The 24084-nt window shown below is 46.3% G+C and overlaps 1 protein-coding gene across 2 annotated transcripts in view; it reads left to right on the top strand.

The window, feature by feature from the left end:
- LINGO3 (leucine rich repeat and Ig domain containing 3) overlaps positions 1 to 24084 on the top strand; it is a 143507-nt gene that overhangs the window by 79208 nt on the left and 40215 nt on the right. Inside the window, exon 2 of one of the 2 annotated variants that reach the window (XM_063914778.1) lies at positions 19916 to 19952. The exons of the other annotated variant lie outside the window; for it this stretch is intronic. The gene's annotated coding sequence lies outside the window, so the exon portion shown is untranslated. The remainder of the gene's footprint in view (positions 1 to 19915; positions 19953 to 24084) is intronic. 2 annotated transcript variants of the gene reach the window in all.

Here is a 24084-nt window from a genome sequence, read left to right on the forward strand (position 1 = left end):
TATATATATATATATACACTGTATATATATATATATATATATCTTATGCAATATATATATTCATATATTACACAGTGTGTATGTGTGTATGTATATATATATATATATATAAGTATGTGTATGGATATGCGTATGCAAGGTGATTGACAGGAAGTGGACATTTGTGGGTGGTAACTGCCCATTTTCTGGGTGTGTCAGGAAAACCATAGGCGTTCCCAAGCGTTTTCATGATGGGTGTGTGATGTCAGCTCCGGCCCCGATCAGCCTGATTCTCTCGCAATGAACGAGTAAGTCCTGTGCTGCGCACAGACTGGAAAAATCATTTGATGGTGAGTGAGTTGCGAATAGATTTGCAGATTTCCGCTGTCTGGCAAAGTTTCCGCATGGCATACACATGCATTCGCACACTTGCATTTGGCGAGTTTTTACTCTCTATGGGCGGCGGCTATCTGATCGCAGCCCTCTGCAAAATCGCAAAGGAGCTTCCAAGTCTGAATTAGGCCCATATTTAACTAATATAAATAAAATAAGTGGTCTGGAAAAGTTAAACATCCTATAATAAATAAATAAATACACAAAGAATCAGTAGGAGACAGAAATGCCCTTTTTTAGCACATTCTTCCACCTCGTGGTAAGGCGCCTGTTTCTTTCTGGTCCAGAGCACTGATTGAGGGCTCAGATCAACACACGAAAACTTTGTAGAAGAAGCTGCTACCACTGGGCATGTGCAGCAGCTCTGCTCTGTCCCTTACACTGCATGATGTGGCGGCAGCTCTAGTAATCATATTATACACCATTGCAATTGTGGCCATAATCTGACTGGCCAAGAGGAGAGGGGTTTTTAACGTAACCGGATCTCGATAGTTTTGTTTAAAATGAAAAAGTCCATCACATTTCGTACTGAAAAAGATTTCAGTACTTCAGCAGTTTTAGGCCACATAGTTCTGGAATTTATTTCGTATTTGCTCTGGTTCATCATCACATTTATACTATAATAAAATAGTATTAATAATTATTCTTTTTTTTGTACTATTTAATATTGGATTACTTTTTAATTTTTATAAGGTTTATAGATGTGAGCTGTATATCATACTGAAACTAATCTTCTGAAATTATTGATTGTATTTATTTATTTTTATATGTGCAATATGTGTGTTGTACTGTAGCAAATTATTTTTTATAATTCTTTCACACTGATTCAGAAAACTGTTCATGTGTTTACTGCGCGAAAGTGTATAAGCACAAAGGCACAGTTGTGATTGAGATGCGCAGTAACAGAGATGTCTTGGAAGAGTGATGGGTGTTCCTGCACAGTGATTGGGAGGTGACTATTAATGCACATACAAATAGTGTGTCTCATGGGGGTATTATGAGAGCATGGCTGGCATGTTGCAAATTGTTTCCATGCATAGATTCTTAACATTCACACATGAGGCCATACTCCGATTTCCGTGGTGCAACCGATGGTGGTGTTTAAGGACTATGGGTCTAATTAAGGTCTGATCACTGGGCAACGATTTTTGCTGTCATGTGATCAGATAGTCGCTGCCTACAGGGGGTGTGTATTTGAGCTGTGCAAGTGTGCGAACGCATGTGTAGCAGAGCTGCACAAACAGATTTTGTGCAATCTCTTTGCAGCCCAGGACCTACTCAGGAACTGCGATCACTTCAGCCTGTCCGGGACCGGAATTGACGTCAGACAGCCTCTCTGAAAATGCTTGGACACGCCTGTGTTTTCCCAGACGCTCCCAGAAAACGGACAGTTGCCACCCACAAATGCCCTCTACCTGCGTTCGCCCGTGCTATTGTTTTTTTTGCACCATCCCGACGCTATGCACCGATGCCCGGTGCAAGCATCCGACGGGCCTGCGCATTGCGGTGCATACGCATGTGCAGTTCGGACCTGATCTCAGGCTGTGAGAAAACGCAGCCTAGCGATCAGGTCTGAATTACCCCCTATGTCTATAGCTGCTGATAGTGGGTGTCTCAGTCCTTGCACATTTGGACACACACTTCTACACAAATAATATAACAGGTGGTGTATGCATCATATAAGCAAAGAGGGGAAGGAGATTGAAGTGGTTGAAGGTAGGTGGGTAGCTATTCCCTCCATAATGCTAGCCACACCCCATGGAACAGACCACACCCCCATATCAGTAGCCGAAGCCCCACCATGCTGGTCACACCCCTTGTGGCGGCACACAATAGGCCCTTCATGAATTTCATCTCCAGGCCCATAAGGACCTTAATCTGGCACTGCTCTTGGGTATCTCTGGTGCAAGGATCTCATTATAGATATCATTGTAAGAAGACTTGTTCCTATCCATCCATCCTCTGGTCCAACTAAGAGGGAGTACATAAGGACACTGAGAGTTCTACACAAAATGAAAGGTTCACCCTTACAGAAACATTGTACCTAGTTAACACCAAAACTGTATCTGACATATATTGTGGTAGTATCAGCACAGATTATGCTGGAAAAAGGTGAGATTGTGTGTGACTGGAGGGATCCACCCACATGTGAGAGGGGTGTGGGTGCAGTGCCTGCTGCCGTGCAGGTGTAGTCTCACTGCTTACTTCGCACCGCACTTTCACCTTCAGGTCACGGAAACCTCAATTGACCTGGAATCTTCACTGGAACCTGGACACAGCGATCCCCTTCCAGAAATAGACGTTGGACGAGCTAGGAAGGAAAGGAAATCAATGAAGGAGTGTCAACTATTTTCCAAAGGAAAAGAGGATACTCCAGGGGTGGCGGCGACCTTCACCGGTTAGGTGAAAATCATCATCAGCATAAAGCCTCAGCCACCAAATCTTCACCTAACAGTGCTCTCATGCTGAGGTGTACCCTGGACCTTGCACAACCGAGCAAGGTCCACTGAACCGGCGCTCCGGGGACACACGGACACAGGGATAGACAGACACAGATGATGCTCACCGTTGCCGAACTTGTAATCTGATCTTCTCCACTTACAAGTCCCTGTAAGGAGGCAAAAAGAAACAACAGCTGTGCAGGGCCGATAGCTAACATAGTGTGCGTCCACTACACTAGCTTCATTAATAGAGCCCTCAAACTAGCTCAGGTGTATGTGGTGCAACACAAACTCTATGCAAAGACTATAAACAACCTTTGCCCTGCACGGAAACAACAATCCAATAACACAGTACAGTACAAGAATATACAATGGTGCTGTGCCTTTAAATTCCTATCTGTTGTTAGTACATCAATCCCTACCGATCAATTCGGAGCTGTTGTGGCTACATGTGTGGAGCTGGACCGCTCCTCCACACAAGCGCAAAACTTACTTTAGAATACTGGGGAGTGGGTGCCGCACAACCTGCCCACTTCCCCTTACGCTGCTTAATTGAGCCTACTGGCCAGAACATTATGGGGCTCAGGCCTTTGGGCCTGCCTATATGTGCACGTTGGAGTGGCCTGGGCCTAGTGCCCAGTACCACCCTTATTCACCAGGGCCTGGTGCCCCCTAATTAACCACGGGTCAGGGACCTGACAATTATCCACGGGCCTACTGCCCACCTAACATGCGACCGGTTGGAGGGATCTGGGCCTAATGCTCAGATCACTCTTATTGGGGTGCTCCTAATATATTTTGGGCCTAATGACCACCTCTCAAGCCCAATATAGTGGCTTGGGCCTAATGCCCAAACCACCAAGTCATATGCAGCCAATACTACTAACTGCGCACAGGCCTAGTGCCTGAACTTACCCCTCAGGTCTGATACCTGCACCCTGGTTGTCTAGGGAGGAGAGTGGTACGGATGAGCCTCACTGAGGCCTCACCTGGTCCTGATGTTCATTGGCACCCCCTTCTGCCGCTGACCCGTCCTGCCAGCGGTGCCGCCACTGTCGTTCCGCATCCAGCCACCTCTGGACACCTTCCTCCTTGTTGCCGGTGTCTTCCGGCCTCTTCAGTGGCCACTGGAGCTCTTCTTGCCACGGCCACCGTCTTCTTCTGCACCCGCGATGATTCTTCTTCCAGCCGGAGTCTTCACCACTCTTCTGTGTGGCCTTCTTCTTCCTCTTCCTTCTGGCACCGCCTGAGTTCTTCTTCTGCCATTTTTCTGCAGCATCTTCTCTGCTCAAGGTCCCAGCGGCGGCTGACGTCAGATGCCAGGGGCGGGACCTATGACACAGTAAGCGCTGATTGGCTCGCCGCGTTCCAATCTTTAAATGTATCCACCGCTGCAGCCCCACCAGGGCTGGGGACAGGCACACTGCCCCAGTGCTGTCCACCGCTGTGTCCTGCACTCTGGTGCCTCGATGTGCCCTGTAATACAGGGCACATCTCCACACACACACACAGAAGAAAGGGGTGTGAAAATAAACCTAAAGGCTACCCTTTGTACAGAGCCCAGACGAGGCTGCTGGTGGACACAGCCAGACAGTCCTGGTGGTGCTGCAGTCAGAGTGAAACATACCAGACCTGGAAGATGCAGGTAGATCTATAAACCTCTGCACTTGGGAAGTTCTGGCAGCCAGCCAAGCCAGGCAGGAGCCTGTAGTACCTGCAAGGAAGCAGGCTAGCGTGTGATACTGTATATGTGAGCAGCTGTGGAAGCCAAACCAGGCAGGAGCCTGTAATTTACCTGTGAGAGACAGGAATGGAAAGACTGTTAGAGACGTTGTTTGCAGACTAGCTGCCCAAGGATAGTCATGGGTGAAGATGTAAGTCACTGCCCTGAATGGGGGCTAGGCTGTTTGTTATTTTCTGTTAATTTGTAAGCTGCCAGGAAAGCTTTATTATTTCATTTATTCACTAGAAAAGCTGTCTTCGGATCCTAATTTAACACTTAGGCACAGCACCAATACACCTCTTTACTAAGCTAATTACCCCATATCATCACAATTGGTGGAGAATTGGCTGGCAGGTCTATGCAGAAAGTGGATTATGGAAGCTCAATGGAAATATGGATGCTTACTACACCTGCAGTTTGGAATGCTCACGAAGGTAGTGAGGGGAGACAGAGCATGTGAAGTACCCCCACACACCGGTACGTAATGTGTTAGGTGTGTTTACCTTGAGATCCACTTCGGTTACTTCACTCCGGTGCAGAGAGGTGAGAATTGTGGGAACACTTGAAGACACGCTGAGTGAGGTCTCGTCTCAAAAGGAATGAGTTTTTATTAGATGGTCGGCAGAAGTTAAGCAACACACTTATCAGAGACTTTTCAACAGATCATGACATACATACAAAGCATGCAGTGAACTAGCAAGAAGCACTACCCTAAGTATTGACCATGGCAAATCACGATATAATGTGGGATAACATTTACTAAGGCAATATACAAGTCTGATATTCACTATCGCAAATAACAATGGTTAAATAGCATGCACAGACTGTATCACGGGTTTCCTAAGCATACGCACCACATGACAATGTACTTTTCAACACATTAGCATTTCCGACAATAATGAACCATAACACATTCAATATCATAAATACATCAAAACACCTCAATAATATGCATCAGCAATATTATAACATTCAATAAATCAAACCATATACCTTGATATGTGTCAGGTACCCGTTATGAAACTAACGTCCTGCAAAAATGTTCCTCCTCTACCTGTGCACAGGATATTTGACAAAGGGTCACTAAATGAGCAATTAAAGTTAGGCAATGTCACTCCACAATGGCAAAGGAGAAATAGCAGAAATGTTCCTTTTCCGGGAATATGCAAATAAGAAGTGGCAGAATAGCATGAAGTAATACGCTGTACAATGGACCCTTGGATAGCAACGTTAAATATTGGCCCTCATTCCGAGTTGTTCGCTCGCAAGCTGCTTTTAGCAGCTTTGCACATGCTAAGCCGCCGCCTACTGGGAGTGAATCTTGGCTTATCAAAATTGCGAACGAAAGATTAGCAAAATAGCGAATAGACACTTCTTAGCAGTTTCTGAGTAGCTCCACACTTACTCGGCATCTGCGATCATTTCACTGCTTGTCGTTCCTGGTTTGACGTCACAAACACACCCAGCGTTCGCCCAGACACTCCTCCGTTTCTCCAGCCACTCCCGCATTTTTCCCAGAAACGGTAGCGTTTTTTCGCACACACCCATAAAACGGCCTGTTTCCGCCCAGAAACACCCACTTCCTGTCAATCACATTACGATCACCATAACGAAGAAAAAACCTCGTAATGCCGTGAGTAAAATACCTAACTGCATAGCAAATTTACTTGGCGCAGTCGCACTGCGGGCATTGCGCATGCGCATTAGCGACTAATCGCTCCGTTGCGAGAAAAAAATACCGAGCAAACAACTCGGAATGACCCCCATTGTCTCTCACTACGAGCAAAGATGGGAGGACTCCGTTACATAAAGAGGATAAGTTATACCGGCTAAAGGCGTTCCCTTAAATGGACCAAGGTACGGGGCATATCTGTTACTCACAGCTGAAGAATGCTGTCCTTCCATTTACACCCGGTCTCGATCTGGCATACTTTGGCAGTCACTGAGCAGTTGCCTGGGCCTCCGCTTCGCTGTGAGTCACGGGGCTGCTTTCTTCTTCATGAGGCTGTGACTTTAACTGTAACTGTGTCTTTAAGTGCAATAATGTCTTTAAGGCAGACTGCGTTCTTAATACAGGGCTGGTTCCCTAGACAGGCTTACTTCTCTGCTGGCATGCAGGCTGGCTCTTGCAAAACTGTGTTTTAACTGTAGGCTATGTGTGCTATGTGGCTATTGGGCTCTCCCCTCTGGGCTACAGGGCTGATGCTGGTACTGGGCTCACTGATGCTGTAACCCATGTTAGGGATAACTACTTCCCAAAATTGGACCTCCCTTGGCTGCCATGAACCCTCTTACCTGCAGGGCTTCCCTTCTTATATCTGCCTGTGCTGCTGAACTCTATAATACCCCTTTCACATCGCACAAATAACCCGGTATCGACACAGCATATTGCCGTGTTGAAACGGGTCAGTGTGCGATGTGAAAGCGCCTTTGCCGAATTAGCGGGTCGCCTGACCCGGTAATTCAACCCGGTTAAAAAGAAGGGTTATTACTAGTGATGAGCGGGTTCGGTTCCTCGGAATCCGAACCCCCCCGAACTTCACCCATTTTACACGGGTCCGAGGCATACTCGGATACTCCAGTATTGCTCGGTTAACCCGAGCGCGCCCGAACGTCATCATCCCGCTGTCGGATTCTCGCGAGATTCGGATTCTATATAAGGAGCCATGCGTCGCCGCCATTTTTCACTCGTGCATTGGAAATGATAGTGAGAGGATATGGCTGGCGTCCTCTCACTTTGTTTTAGAACTTTCAGGGGGCTGCAAATATCTTTATTCTGGGGACCAGCAGTATTATAGGAGGAGTACAGTGCAGAGTTTTGCTGACCAGTGACCACCAGTATTATACGTTCTCTGCCTGAAAAACGCTCCATATCTGTGCTCAGTGTGCTGCATATATCTGTGCTCACACTGCTTTATTGTGGGGACTGGGGACCAGCAGTATTATATAGGAGGAGTACAGTGCAGACTTTTGCTGACCAGTGACCACCAGTATTATACGTTCTCTGCCTGACAAACGCTCCATATCTGTGCTCAGTGTGCTGCATATATCTGTGCTCACACTGCTTTATTGTGGGGACTGGGGACCAGCAGTATTATAGGAGGAGTACAGTGCAGAGTTTTGCTGACCAGTGACCACCAGTATTATACGTTCTCTGCCTGAAAAACGCTCCATATCTGTGCTCAGTGTGCTGCATATATCTGTGCTCACACTGCTTTATTGTGGGGACTGGGGACCAGCAGTATTATATAGGAGGAGTACAGTGCAGAGTTTTGCTGACCAGTGACCACCAGTATTATACGTTCTTTGCCTGAAAAACGCTCCATATCTGTGCTGCATTGTAGTATATAGTAGGAGTACAGTGCATAATTTTGCTGACCACCAGTATATAATATATAGGAGTACGGTACAGAAGGCCACTGCTCTACCTACCTCTGTGTCGTCAAGTATACTATCCATCCATACCTGTGGTGCATTTCAGTTTTGCACAGTTTGCTGACCACCAGTATATAATATATAGCAGTACGGTACAGTAGGCCACCGCTCTACATACCTCTGTGTCGTCAAGTATACTATCCATCCATACCTGTGGTGCATTTCAGTTTTGCACAGTTTGCTGACCACCAATATATAATATATAGCAGTACGGTACAGTAGGCCACTGCTCTACCTACCTCTGTGTCGTCAAGTATACTATCCATCCATACCTGTGATGCATTTCAGTTGTGCGCAGTATATATAGTAGTAGGCCATTGCTATTGATACTGGCATATAATTCCACACATTAAAAAATGGAGAACAAAAATGTGGAGGGTAAAATAGGGAAAGATCAAGAACAACTTCCACCTCGTGCTGAAACTGCTGCCACTAGTCATGGCCGAGACGATGAAATGCCATCAACGTCGTCTGCCAAGGCCGATGCCCAATGTCATAGTAGAGAGCATGTAAAATCCAAAACACAAAAGTTCAGTAAAATGACCCAAAAATCAAAATTAAAAGCGTCTGAGGAGAAGCGTAAACTTGCCAATATGCCATTTACGACACGGAGTGGCAAGGAACGGCTGAGGCCCTGGCCTATGTTCATGGCTAGTGGTTCAGCTTCACATGAGGATGGAAGCACTCATCCTCTCGCTAGAAAAATGAAAAGACTTAAGCTGGCAAAAGCACAGCAAAGAACTGTGCGTTCTTCTAAATCACAAATCCCCAAGGAGAGTCCAATTGTGTCGGCTGCGATGCCTGACCTTCCCAACACTGGACGGGAAGAGGTGGCGCCTTCCACCATTTGCACGCCCCCTGCAAGTGCTGGAAGGAGCACCCGATGTCCAGTTCCTGATAGTCAAATTGAAGATGTCACTGTTGAAGTACACCAGGATGAGGATGTGGGTGTTACTGGCGCTGAGGAGGAAATTGACAAGAAGGATTCTGATGGTGAGGTGGTTTGTTTAAGTCAGGCACCCGGGGAGACACCTGTTGTCCGTGGGAAGAATATGGCCATTGACATACCTGGTCAAATTACAAAAAAAATCACCTCTTCGGTGTGGAATTATTTTAACACAAATGCGGACAACAGGTGTCAAGCCGTGTGTTGCCTTTGTCAAGCTGTAGTAAGTAGGGGTAAGGACGTTAACAACCTCGGATCATCCTCCCTTATACGTCACCTGCAGCGCATTCATCATAAGTCAGTGACAAGTTCAAAAACTTTGGATGACAGCGGAAGCAGTCCACTGACCACTAAATCCCTTCCTCTTGTAACCAAGCTCCTGAAAACCACACCACCAACTCCCTCAGTGTCAATTTCCTCCTTACACAGGAAAGCCAAAAGTCCTGCAGGCCATGTCACTGTCAAGTCTGACGAGTCCTCTCCTGCCTGGGATTCCTCCGATGCATCCTTGAGTGTAACGCCTACTGCTGCTGGCGCTGCTGTTGTTGCTGCTGGGAGTCGATCGTCATCCCAGAGTGGAAGTCGGAAGACCACTTGTACTACTTCCAGTTAGCAATTGACTGTCCAACAGTCGTTTGCGAGGAAGATGAAATATCACAGCAGTCATCCTGCTGCAAAGCGGATAACTCAGGCCTTGGCAGCCTGGGCAGTGAGAAACGTGTTTCCGTTATCCACCGTTAATTCACAGGCAACTACAGACTTGATTGAGGTACTGTGTCCCCGGTACCAAATACCATCTAGGTTCCATTTCTCTAGGCAGGCGATACCGAAAATGTACACAGACCTCAGAAAAAGAGTCCCCAGTGTCCTAAAAAATGCAGTTGTACCCAATGTCCACTTAACCACGGACATGTGGACAAGTGGAGCAGGGCAGACTAAGGACTATATGACTGTGACAGCCCACTGGGTAGATGTATTGCCTCCCGCAGCAAGAACAGCAGCGGTGGCACCAGTAGCAGCATCTCGCAAACGCCAACTCGTTCCTAGGCAGGCTACGCTTTGTATCACCGCTTTCCAGAAGAGGCACACAGCTGACAACCTCTTACGGAAACTGAGGAACATCATCGCAGAATGGCTTACCCCATAATGGACTCTCCTGGGGATTTGTGACATCGGACAACGCCAGCAATATTGTGCGTGCATTACATCTGGGCAAATTCCAGCACGTCCCATGTTTTGCACATACATTGAATTTGGTGGTGCAGAAATATTTAAAAAATGACGGGCGTGCAAGAGATGCTGTCGGTGGCCCAAAGAATTGCGGGCCACTTTCGGCATTCAGCCACTGTGTGCCGAAGACTGGAACACCAGCAAACAGTCCTGAACCTGCCCTGCCATCATCTGAAGCAAGAGGTGGTAACGAGGTGGAATTCAACCCTCTATATGCTTCAGAGGATGGAGGAGCAGCAAAAGGCCATTCAAGCCTATACATCTGCCTACGATATAGGCAAAGGAGGGGAAATGCACCTGACTCAAGCGCAGTGGAGAATGATTTCAACGTTGTGCAAGGTTCTGCAACCCTTTGAACTTGCCACACGTGAAGTCAGTTCAGACACTGCCAGCCTGAGTCAGGTCATTCCCCTCATCAGGCTTTTGCAGAAGAAGCTGGAGACATTGAAGGAGGAGCTAAAACAGAGCGATTCCACTAGGCATGTGGGACTTGTGGATGGAGCCCTTAATTCGCTTAACCAGGATTCACGGGTGGTCAATCTGTTGAAATCAGAGCACTACATTTTGGCCACCGTGCTCGATCCTAGATTTAAAACCTACGTTGGATCTCTCTTTCCGGCAGACACAAGTCTGCAGAGGTTCAAAGACCTGCTGGTGAGAAAATTGTCAAGTCAAGCGGAACGTGACCTGTCAACAGCTCCTCCTTCACATTCTCCCGCAACTGGGGGTGCGAGGAAAAGGCTAAGAATTCCGAGCCCACCCGCTGGCGATGATGCAGGGCAGTCTGGAGCGAGTGCTGACATCTGGTCTGGACTGAAGGACCTGCCAACGATTACTGACATGTCGTCTACTGTCACTGCATATGATTCTCTCACCATTGAAAGAATGGTGGAGGATTATATGAGTGACCGCATCCAAGTAGGCACGTCAGACAGTCCGTACGTATACTGGCAGGAAAAAAAGGCAATTTGGAGGCCCTTGCAGAAACTGGCTTTATTTTACCTAAGTTGCCCACCCTCCAGTGTGTATTCCGAAAGAATGTTTAGTGCAGCCGTTCACCTTGTCAGCAATCGGCGTACGAGGTTACTTCCAGAAAATGTGGAGAAGATGATGTTCATCAAAATGAATTATAATTAATTCCTCCGTGGAGACATTCACCAGCAATTGCCTCCAGAAAGTACACAGGGACCTGAGATGGTGGATTCCAGTGGGGACGAATTAATAATCTGTGAGGAGGGGGATGTACACAGTGAAAGGGGTGAGGAATCGGATGATGAGGAGGAGGTGGACATCTTGCCTCTGTAGAGCCAGTTTGTGCAAGGAGAGATTGATTACTTCTTTTTTGGTGGGGGCCCAAACCAACCAGTCATTTCAGTCACAGTTGTGTGGCAGACCCTGTCGCTGAAATGATGGGTTTATTAAAGTGTGCATGTCCTGTTTATACAACATAAGGGTGGGTGGGAGGGCCCAAGGACAATTCCATCTTGCACCTCTTTCTTCTTTCATTTTTCTTTGCATCATGTGCTGTTTGGGGACTATTTTTTTGAAGTGCCATCCTGCCTGACACTGCAGTGCCACTCCTAGATGGGCCAGGTGTTTGTGTTGGCCACTTGTGTCGCTTAGCTTAGCCATCCAGCGACCTTGGTGCACCTCTTTTTTTCTTTGCATCATGTGCTGTTTGGGGACTATTTTTTTGAAGTGCCATCATGTCTGACACTGCAGTGCCACTCCTAGATGGGCCAGGTGTTTGTGTCGGCCACTTGGGTCGCTTAGCTTAGTCACACAGCTACCTCATTGCGCCTCTTTTTTTCTTTGCATCATGTGCTGTTTGGGGACTATTTTTTTGAAGTGCCATCCTGTCTGACACTGCAGTGCCACTCCTAGATGGGCCAGGTGTTTGTGTCGGCCACTTGGGTCACTTAGCTTAGTCATCCAGCGACCTCGGTGCAAATTTTAGGACTAAAAATAATATTGTGAGGTGTGAGGTGTTCAGAATAGACTGAAAATGAGTGGAAATTATGGTTATTGAGGTTAATAATACTATGGGATCAAAATGACCCCCAAATTCTATGATTTAAGCTGTTTTTGAGGGGTTTCTGTAAAAAAACACCCGAATCCAAAACACACCCGAATCCGACAAAAAATTTTCAGGGAGGTTTTGCCAAAACGCGTCCGAATCCAAAACACGGCCGCGGAACCGAATCCAAAACCAAAACACAAAACCCGAAAAATGTCCGGTGCACATCACTAGTTATTACCGGGTTGAATACCGGGTCAGGTGTAGTGTGAATGGGAGCCGTTTCAACGCGACACGTCTCCCATTCACAGCATAGGGAGAGGCGGCGCAGGAGATGAGCTCATCTCCCAGCGCCGCCTCCACCCCCGCCCCTGCTGCTGCTACGCCCCCACGCTGCTATGGCAACCGACCCGGTATATTGCCGGGTCGGAAAGCCAGCAGAGGAGAGCAAATGCCGAATCCCACCCGGTAAGGACACGTTTCTCTTACCGGGTAGGATCCGGCATTTGCGATCTGAAAGCAGCATTAGCTGTTTCACAGTGAGGTTTTCTCATGCTGCTGCTGCAGTCTCACTCTTAAATGCAGGGCTGCTCTTTCCCTTGGGATTCCTCTCTGGTAGCTGTGTGGGCTAGTAATATGGCCGCTCACCTCTTAGTCCCAGTTGCACTTTTCTCCTCACGGTGTACCACTTGCACACACTTCAGCACACTTTTTCCTAGCAAAGCAGGAGCTACTCTCCTGTCCTGTCTAGGGCAAGGTTCCATTCTCTCTCTGCAGGCAGCCAATCAGGTAGGAGACCACAGGCTACCTAGATACATTGTTTTAGATGTGGGCTGCATTAACCCTCTGTTAAACTCTTAAACTGTGACCTGCTGGTCTGTCTCAATATAAAAGGGCAGGCTGGGATCTGTACTGCCACAGCTGTATGCTGCATGCCTCTAGATCACACAGGGGCATGCTGGCACTTGCGATGTCACAATCCACTTTCAGGGGGCCACATATGTTGAACTGTTTAAACAGAAAATTGCAAATGGGAGATGCAATGTTTGCTAGAGGTACAATAATTAATAATAATAATAATAATAATAATAATAATAATTTTATTTATATAGCGTTCTTTCTCCAATAGGACTCAAGGCGCTTAACAGCTACATAGCATAATATAGTACAGAAAATAATGAAGTACAGAACAGCTTTTCATAAAATACAGAAGCATGGAGATATTACAGGGACAATTATGGGAATGCTTGAGTAAACAGGAAAGTCTTGAGTCTACTTTTGAAGGATTCTATAGTTGGGGCCTCTCGCACTGTGCGGTGAAGTGAGTCCCATAGAGTCGGAGCCTCATGACTAAAAGCTCGACCCCCAGATGAATTACAGGAGATTCTAGGTACTGCTAAAAGTCCTTCATCTACAGATCGCAGTAATCGAGTGGGGCAGTATGGGGTCAGAAGCTGCTTCAGGTACCTTGGGCCCTGGTCATGTAATGCTTTGAAACTCAGTAAGTCAATCTTGAAGATGATTCGCCATCTTACAGGCAGCCAGTGAAGGGAGTAGAGTATGGGTGTTATGTGGCTAGAACGTGGCTGGTCGGTTAACAGCCTGGCAGCTGTGCTTTGCACCAGCTGTAAGCGGTGCAATTCTTTTGCTGGGAGACCAAGGTAGAGGGCATTACAGTAGTCTAATCGAGATGATACAAATGCATGGATGACTTTTGGCAGATCATCTGAGGGAATTAAGTGCTTGATTCTGGCTATGTTCCTCAGGTGAAAGAATGAGGATTTGATTGTGGCTGATATCTGATGTTTAAGTGTCAAGCCACCATCCAGGACAACGCCAAGCTTCCGCACACGATCAATGGTTTGTAATTCTGAATCCCAGAGTGTAAGTCCAGTTGGTTGGCTATGCTGCAGTCTTGTCCTTTGATGTTGCGGTCCTATCATAAGGACCTCTGTTTTATCCGGGTTCAGTCGCAGCCAACTGGCACTCATCCACGCCTGGAGATCAGCTAGACAGCCATTTAGGGTTGCTATTGGGTTATCAGTGCCCGGAGCAAAGGACAAGTACAGTTGTGTATCATCTGCATAGCAGTGGTAGACCAGCCCATGGCACCTGATTATTCACCCAGCGGGAGCAGGTATACTGCAAAAAGCATGGGGTATAGTATAGAACCTTGTGGGACACCACATGGCAATGGCACTGATAGTGATGAGTATAATCCAGACGATACTCTCTGTGACCTGCCTGTGAGAAATTATTTGAACCAGCTTGGACTGTGCCATCCAGTCCACAAAAATCTATCAGTCGCTCAATTAGAAGCCCATGGTCCACGGTATCAAATGCTGCAGAGAGATCCAGAAGGATTAATATTGAACAGTCACCTCTGTCTCTTGCCATCAGAAGATCATTTAACACACACACCAGGGCTGTTTCAGTGATATGTCTTCTCCTGAATCCTGATTGGAATGGATCATAGATATCATGGGTTGTCAGGCGGGTTTCCAGTTGATTTGCAACCACTTTCTCAATAACCTTTCCTAGAAAAGGAAGGTTTGATACCGGTCTGTAGTTGGTCATGCAGTCGGGATCTGAATTAGGTTTTTTAAGAAGAGGTCTAACAATTGCTACCTTTAGGGGTCCAGGAAAAATGCCTGTCTGCAAAGAGCATTGAACAATTTTTGCAAAGACAGGACCAATTATATCCATACAACCTATTAGAAGCTTGGTTGAGGCAGGGTCCAGATCACAGGTGGTGGGATGCAAAATCCGAGCAATTTCAGCAATGTCCGTTACATCCACTGGGTTAAAGCTGGTCCATGAAGGCAGGTGGCTTATATTGCCAGGCTTTGTAGTTTGGCACTGTGGAGATTCCAGCCCGGATGGTGGATATTTTATCTGCAAAGAAGTTTGCAAACTCATTGCATCTTGCCTGGGAGAGGGTTTCATCAGTCTGCAGGCATGCTGGCTTGCAAAGCATCTCCACTGTGCGGAAAAGTTGAGCTGGCCTATTGTTTGCTGCCGTGATCTCATTTGACAGGAACTGTGATTTCTTATGGGTGATTGTCAATTAATATTCTTCGTTATGCTTTATTAGTTTTATTTTGTCATCCACTAGGTTAGTCTTCCTCCATCGTCTTTCCAGTCTACGCCCCCTTTTCTTGAGCTCACTAACACTGTTGTTGAACCAGGGAGCTTGACGTTGTGGTATAATTGACGTTGTGTGTAATTGAAGTATTGTCTGCTATATATATAGTAAACAACACTCATCATACACAATGGCCCTCATACCGAGTTGATCGCTAGCTGCCGTTGTTCGCTGCGTATCGATCATTAAAAAAACGGCAAAACTACGCATGCATACGGGCCGCAATGCGCACGCGCAGCTTACGGGTACAAAGAGCATCATTGTTTTGCATTGCTTCTGGCGACGATTCCATTCGCACAGCCGATCGCAAGGAGATTGACAGGAAGTGGGAGTCTATGGGTGTCAACTGACCGTTTTCTGGGTGTGTTTGGAAAAACTCGGGCGTATCCAGGCATTTGCAGTGCGGGTATCTGACGTCAATTCCGGGACCTTTGTCGCAGCAATCATCGCACAGAATAAGTAACTACAGGGCTGGTCTTGTTTTGCACAAAATGTTTTTGTACCGCTCGGCTGCACAGGAGTCAGCACTCTTGCAAAGTGAAAATACACTCCCCCGTGGGCGGCGTCTATGCGTTTGCACGGCTGCTAAAAGTAGCTAGCAATCGATCAACTCGGAATGAGGGCCATTGTATCTTACCTTCTGCACACATTATTAAGCCCAGCCCACAGTTTTGTACAGTATTGGGTGAGCCTGTAATGACAGCTCCGAGCACCAGTCTCTCACCAGACTTAGCCTCTGTTCTTCTAATATGTGAAGAGGACACATCCTTGTTTACTTTTTTTCCAGATGGGATGTTGAGGGGGTGGGCCTGGTGCTCACCCAACACTGTATAATACCTCAATTTATGCCATTGTGCAGAATAGGGCAGGGTCACAGTCACACAATGCACCACAACTTGCGTCACCAAGCCCTCATAGCTCCCCAAAATTCAGGAGTCTCTCAGTCATTCTGGGAGATTAGGCAAATATGACAGAACAATGGGGGTAATTCAGATCTGATCGCTGCTGTGCATTTTCGCACAGCAAGCGATCAGGTCCTAACTGCGCTGCATATGCACTGCAATTCACAGGCGCGTCGAACAACAACAACGGGCACTGCCAGTCAGCGACGGGATGGTGCGAAAATTCACATCGCACAGGTGTTTGCAAGGTGACTGACAGGAAGAGGCCGTTTGTAGGTGGCAACTGACTGTTTACAGGGAGTATCCAAAAAAACGCAGGCATGCCCAAGCGTTTTCAGGGAGGGTGTCTGATGTCAACTCCGGCCCCGATCAGCCTGTTCTTACCGCACTGTAGGAGTAAGTCCTGGGCTGCACACAGACTGCACAAAGTAGATTTTTGCAGCTCTAATATAAGTGAAAAGGGTGTGACATGTATAATAAACAAACAGTTATTAAATGTAATGCTGCGATACCCTGCTGTCACCCGGCCACGGCAGTCCAGAAGGCCCCGCACCTCAGGAGACACCCCATTACTGACTTATAGTATAGAATAATTTATTTTCACTAGGGTACCGAGCATGACTGCACTTTTGTATATGGCACAATTCTAGGTAAGTCCAATTATTCTATACTATAATACCCCTTTTCCACTAGCTCAAAAAACATGGGTAAATGCACGGGGGCGCGCATTTACCCGTGTTTTTTGCAAGTGGAAAAGGGTAAACCCGGATCAAGTGATCCGGGAATCCTACCCTGGTAGCTAACCGGGTTGAACACGTGTTCAACCCGGCTAGCTGTCTAGTGTGAACGGGAGCCGTGTCGAGGTGACACGGCTCCCGTTCACAGTGCATAGGGAAGGCGGCGCTGGGAGATCATGTGATCTCCCTGCGCCGCCCCTGCCGTGTCACTAGAAGCGTCACCAACCCGGCATTTGCCGGGTTGTGACTGCTAATGGGAAAGGGACCGAGCACGGGTCGCAGCAGGGGGCAGCTCCCGTGTCAGGCTCCCGGCTGCGACCCGTGCTCGTTAGTGGAAAAGGGGTACAAGTCAGTAATGGGGTGGCTTCTGGGGTGAGGGGCCTTCTGGACTGCCATGGCCGGGTGACAACAGGGCATCGCAGCATTACATTTAATTTGGCACTTTCACTGTTTGTTTATTATACATGTCACACCTTTTTCACTTGTATTAATTCACCCCATAACACATACTTGCCTACCTGACAAATGCTCTGTTCCTGGACTTTCCTGGTAATGTATGATTGCCATCACCTGTGGTGAGCTAGTTAATTGATAAGAAAGGTGTTTCACCTCAGGTGATGGCAATCATACATTACCAGGGAAGTCCAGGAACAGAGAATTTTCTCCCTCATGGAAAGTGTCAGGTAGGCAAGTATGCCATAACACCCTTTTCTCACCTATTCCTTATCCTTCTCACTACACATAATCATTCCCTGTGATGCCCTGGAGTCGCTTGGCTGTGGTGGTTTGGGGGTACCGTGCCCTAGGTTGACCCCCTATAGTGTTAGGTACTGCAGCAGAGTGAAGTCCCTTGCCGCGGGGCTGCAGCTACATGCATTGATCAATACATAACCAAACTCCACTATTTATTATATGCTAAGCTGTATGATATCAGTAATGCTAGAGATACTGTAGTGCACCTACAACACCCCCCTTTTTCTGTAGAACTACAAGTCTCAGTAGGTAGCACCTCACATTGGCAGCTACAGGTGTGCAGTCTTAAGGCAAGGGCCGTCTTAACAGCAGTGAAGGCCCCTGGGCACAGCAATGCACTGGGCCCCCTACCCATCCTCCAGCAGTAGGGGTGGGGGGTGCTATCAGCGGCAGCTTTGATGTCTCGCGGGCGGTAGGGGGTGTCCTATCTTCCGCTCAGCATGTAGGACCTGGAGCAGTAATTTCTGCTAATTACTCTAATGCACAGATGGGAATAAACTGTAGAAGGGGGCATTGGGCTGAATGAAGAAGCCCTGGTACATGACTTCCAGGGTGGTAGGGGGTGTTTAATATGTAGGGGAGGGGTGGATAGTGGCGTGGGCTTAATATTTATAATTTTCCGGTGGGAGGGCAGCTTGCTTGACTGCAGATACCTCAAGTTCCTGAAAATATATTTCTTAGCTTTGAATGGGATAAAAATACTAGAGAGTTCCACCTTTCAGGGGGTTCTGGGGACTTGGGGATCAGAGTTCAGGAGCCAGAGCAATTCACCAACGAAAATCTAAAACTGCATATTAGGAGTGTGGAGCTGGAGCAAGGACCAGCTCCTTGAAGGCTGATATCTCTGGTTCTGGGCACAGTAGAGACAAGCTACCAGCGTCCACCAAAAGGGGAGAGTCCCAGATTTTGGATTATACCCTCTGAAAAACTCTAAGTCAGACAGAACTCGAGATATCAGGCTGGGAAGAGCAATTAACAGGCTTGGATGGGGATATCTCCGGTTCCCCAGGGCCGATTTTCAAAAATCTGGTACCCCTGGAAGAAGAGACCCTCAGCTATCAGCCTAGGGCCCTTATACTCCTGGGGCCCTTGGGCAAGAGCCCATTGAGCCCATATGAAAAGACGGCCCTGCTTAAGGCCCCTCCCTAACAACAATGTGCTGCAGCTGTAGAATGTAATTAGGAGAGCAGCATGTTCCAGCTGATTAGATCAGCTGGGACTGCTCTTTAGCCAACAGCACCTCTGGCAGCCCAGAGGTACTGCAGGCCAGAACACGACAGCAGCACCTCTGGCTGCTCAGAGGTACTACAGGCCAGACACACAATAGCAGCACCTCTGGCAGCCCAGAGGTACTGCAGGCCAGACAATATACATGGCAGAGTTCTGACAAACAATCTCCCCAATTATATATATTCACAGAGATAACCCAATTGCCAGCCATATATTAATTAATGTGATGACCCCAATTACAATCATATAACAAAATGAAATACAGGTTGAGTATCCCATATCCAAATATTCCGAAATACGGAATATTCCGAAATACGGACTTTTTTGAGTGAGAGTGAGATAGTGAAATCTTTGTTTTCTGATGGCTCAATGTACACAAACTTTGTTTAATACACAAAGTTATTAAAAGTATTGTATTAAATTACCTTCAGGCTGTGTGTATAAGGTGTATATGAAACATAAATGAATTGTGTGAATGTAGACACACTTTGTTTAATGCACAAAGTTACAAAAAATATTGGCTAAAATGACCTTCATGCTGTGTGTATATGGTGTATATGAAACATAAATGCATTCTGTGCTTAGATTTAGGTACCATCGCCATCATATCTCATTATGTTATGCAATTATTCCAAAATACGGAAAAATCCGATATCCAAAATACCTCTGGTCCCAAGCATTTTGGATAAGGGATACTCAACCTGTACCTGAAATTTCAGCTTGCTATCCACTGTTAGTACCCCATAGCACAGAAACCCCAATTAGTCATGTATATATTACAAAGAGTAATCACAGCTGCCTGAAACTTTTCCGCAGTCAGGATTTATTATTATTATTAATTATTATAATAATGTTATTTATATAGCACTTTTCTCCCAATAGGACTTCAAGTGCTTTACAATTGCATTTAAAAAAAATTAGATAAAAAATAAAATAAACAAAAAAAAGAGCTAAGCTAATTTGTGTTTTATTTTATTTTTTTAGAACTAAAGGAACATTAGTGACATGTGTGAGTAAATAGGTAAGTGTTGAGTGTGTTTTAATAGTAACATAGTTAATGAGGTTGAAAAGAGGCAAAATACCCATCGGGTTCAACCTGTATTCTGTATTAAGCAGTTATAATGCACCAGCTGGAGTAATGGTTTAGTACCAATTGACAACTATATTTCATACCACTCCCAGATATTGATGTCAATATATTAAATACTATAGCCTTGGATACTTTTTTCAGCTAGAAAACTGTCCAATCCGTTTTAAATGCATTTACAGAGTCCGCCATTATTACCTTCTCCGGCAGGGAGTTCCAAATCTTTATTGCCCTTACGGTAAAGAACCCTTTCCTACAATTTGTAAGGAATTTTCTCTCCTCTAGACTCAGTGAGTGCCCACGTGTCCTATACAGAGTTCTATTAATAAACAAAACTCCTGTAATTCTTTGTAATGACCCTTTACATATTTGAAGATATTAATAATGTCTCCTCTTAGTAGCCTCTTTAATAGTGTATACATATTTAATCTAGTAAGCCTTTCCTCATACCCCAGTGTCTCTAACCCTTTAATCAGTTTAGTAGCTCGCCTTTGAACTCTTTCGAGTTCCCGATATCTTTTTTTATAATGTGGTGCCCAAAACTGAACACAATATTCCAGGTGTGGACGTACCAATGATTTGTACAGCGGCAGGATTACATCCTCGTCCCTTGTTTCAATACCCCGTTTTATGCACGCAAGCACTTTACTTGCCTTCTTTACTGCATTTTGACATTGGGGGTAATTCAGAGTTGATCACAGCAGGAAATTTGTTAGCAGTTGGGCAAAACCATGTGCACTGCAGGTGTGGCAAATATAACATTTGCAGAGAGAGTTGGATTTGGGTGGGTTATCTTGTGTCTGTGCAGGGTATACTGGCTGCTTTATTTTTACACTGCAATTTAGATTTCAGATTGAACACACCCCACCCAAATCTAACTCTCTCTGCACACGTTATATCTGCCCCCCCCCCCCCCCCCCCCCGCAGTGCACATGGTTTTCCCCAACTGCTAACAAATTTGCTGCTGCGATCAACTCTGAATTAGGCCCATTGTGTACTGTTATTAAGCCTATTATCTATGAGCACCTCCAAATCTTTTTCCACTACAGTTACCCCTATATTTTCCGCATTAAGTGTGTAGGATGCAAGTTTGTTTTTCATCCCAAAATGCATAACTTTGCATTTTTCAATATTGAACCTCATGCTCCATTTAGACGCCCAGGTTTCAAGTTTAAATAAGTCATTCTGTAGAGACTCCACATCAATTTCTGAATTAATTACCTTACACAGTTTAGTATCATCTGCAAAGATTGACACTGTACTTCTCAGGCCTATTCCTAGATCATTAATAGCGGGCCAAGTACGGACCCTTGTGGTATTCCGCTGACTACTGGTGCCCAGCTGGAGAACATCCCATTAACCACTACTCCTTGTACCCTGTTATCCAGCCAATTACATATCCATGTACAAATAGTATTTCCTAGGCCAAGTTCCCTTAATTTGATGATCAGGCACTGTATCGAAGGCTTTTGCAAAATCTAAATAGACCACATCCACTGCTTTTCCCTGGTCAAGATTATCGCTCACTTCCTCGTAGAAGCTAATTAAGTTAGTTTGACATGATCTGTCCCTCACAAACCCATGCTGACTTTGCTAATGAACTTAGTATTCCTCAGATAATCCTCTATGCTATCCTTCAAAATTCCTTCCAATATTTTACCCACTATAGAGGTTAAACTAACTGGTCTATAGTTCCCATGATGATTTTTAGATCCCTTTTTAAATAATGGCACTACCTCAGCTATCCTTCAGTACCATACCTGATCTAATAGAACTATAGAAAATCAAGTATAATAGGCCCTACACACTGGCCGATTTTCTGAAAGATATGAACGATCTCGTTCATAAATGAACGAGAACTCGTTCATATCTTTCAGTGTGGAGACTCCAGCGATGAACGATGCGCGGCCCCGCGCTCGTTCATCGCTGGTCTCCCGTCGGCTGTGCATGCAGGCCAATATGGACGATCTCGTCCATATTTGCCTGCACTTCAATGCAGCCGCGTGACGGGGGGAGTGAAGAAACTTCACTCCCCCCGTCACTGCCCCCCCGCCGCCGGGTCGCTCGTCGGCCGTATCGGCCGTCGGGCACCTCGGCGGCGCATCGGGAAATGTGTAGGGCCCCTAAGAGTCTTGCTAGCTGTTCCCTAAGCTCCATAATAACCCTCGGGTGAAAACCATCTGGGCCTGGTAATTTTTTAATCTTTATGTTTCTTAGTCTCTCCAGGACTACTTCCTCACTTAAACAAGCATCATAACCTTCACTGTCGTTATGCACTACTATCACCGTCTGATCCTCCCTGGTGAATACTGATGAAAAAAAATTATTCAGTATTCAGGCTCCCAGCCATCTTTTAATGGGCCTTTTCGAAGGATTGTAAAGTGTGGCCTCTCTAACTGTGCGAGTGAGTTGCATATCGATGGACAGAGCTGAGCCTCACCAATTTGGTGCCCTAGGCAAGATTTTGTCTGGTCTCCCCCTCCACATGAGAGCTTTTTAAAATTGCTATAGTGCGTAGAAGGAGCTTGGTCTCATGGAAGAGTGTGGCCTTGTGACACTATGCTCCACTTGTACTCCCCATCCCACGCAGTCTCATCCCCCCTTGCTTCTCTCTAGCCCTCACAAGTGTCTCACAAGTCCCAGCTCCAGAACGTTGTTAAAATAGTGCATACTAATATATATATACTATCTCAAATAACATGAATAAATCCCTGTCCCAGTCCACGCAAGTGTCTGTCCAGCCACCACACTTCTTACCGTTTCTGATGTCTTCTGGCCACCTACCGCTGTCTTCTGGCAGCCTGACGCCGAGACTCCTCTGCTTTGACTGTCTCAGTGATGCTGCATGATGTCATGCATGCTGTGTCGCAATGAACAAAATAAACCTTTAATTATTGTACCAGCCACCATCAGTGCTATAAGGCTACAGCGTCTGCAATAAAGCTACATCACAAAATTGCTAATTAGAATTTAGATGTCCAGCCTGCTCAGATGACCCTAGGCTCTTCATCAGATGCTCCTAGCATTTGTCTATAATGCCTATGCTTCGGGTCGGCTCTGGGTCCGAGCCGCAAAACTAAAAGGCTTGACTCCCGACTGATTTAATGGAGATTCTGAGTACTGCATCAGGTACCTTGTGCCCTGGTTATGTAGTGCTTTGAAAGTTAGTAAGGCAATCTCGAAATATATTTGCCATCCTACATGGAGCCAGTGGCGTCACAAGGGGTGTGGGGGGGGGGGGGGTGTGGCCCGCTCCCGGGTGTCACCTGCCGAGGGGTGACATCAAAGTGCTGGCACCTGCTCAGTGACATGAGCCGGGTGCTGCATTGTAACATTATGTCCAGCAGCCCAGATCCTGTCACCCTGTAGAAGCCAGCACAGCAGGCACGCCAGTCTCCCGGACCCCGGAGTGACAAAAACGGGGGTCAGGAAATTTAGCCCCACCCCCTCTGTGAAGCCCCACCTCCATTCCACAAAGCCAGACCCTTTACAGCCCCAGCCGTACCAGGTGTAATTTGGGTGAGTGACGAAAGTAAAAGTAGTGACGAAAGAAAGTATGCACAAGCAGTAGCAAATTAGATTTTTCAGGGAGGTGGAGTAAAGGGTAAAATTAGGCACTGTCATGGGGGCATTGCTACATCACACCAGGCAGCTAAACCACCTCATATGTAAGACACAGACAACACTAACATTGTTAAAACTTCAATACAGCAATAAGGTGAGAATACTTCAAAGGCAGACATTTATAATATTAAGTCGCTTGACAGTTTCTCTAGTCTAAACAATACTGAAATTGCATCCAAAACATAATTTCACCCTACAATTAAAAACTCTCCAGTCCCATGTAATGAATGATACAAAGCGCATTTTACCACGTCAAAAGAAATGTGCTTAGAAGTTAGAACTTGACTGTCTTTTCATTCTTGACTTGAATGTGCCCACAAAGTTTAGCCAAGATTCTAAGCATTAAGCATGGGCCCCTATCACTGCATTCCCCCGGTGGACCCTTCACGACCCAGTCCGACACTGTCACCATGTGTAAGCCGGCAGTAGAGCTTTCCAACTG

This window comes from Pseudophryne corroboree, chromosome 1 (assembly GCF_028390025.1).
Source record: "Pseudophryne corroboree isolate aPseCor3 chromosome 1, aPseCor3.hap2, whole genome shotgun sequence".
In the NCBI taxonomy this organism is placed as follows: domain Eukaryota; kingdom Metazoa; phylum Chordata; class Amphibia; order Anura; family Myobatrachidae; genus Pseudophryne; species Pseudophryne corroboree.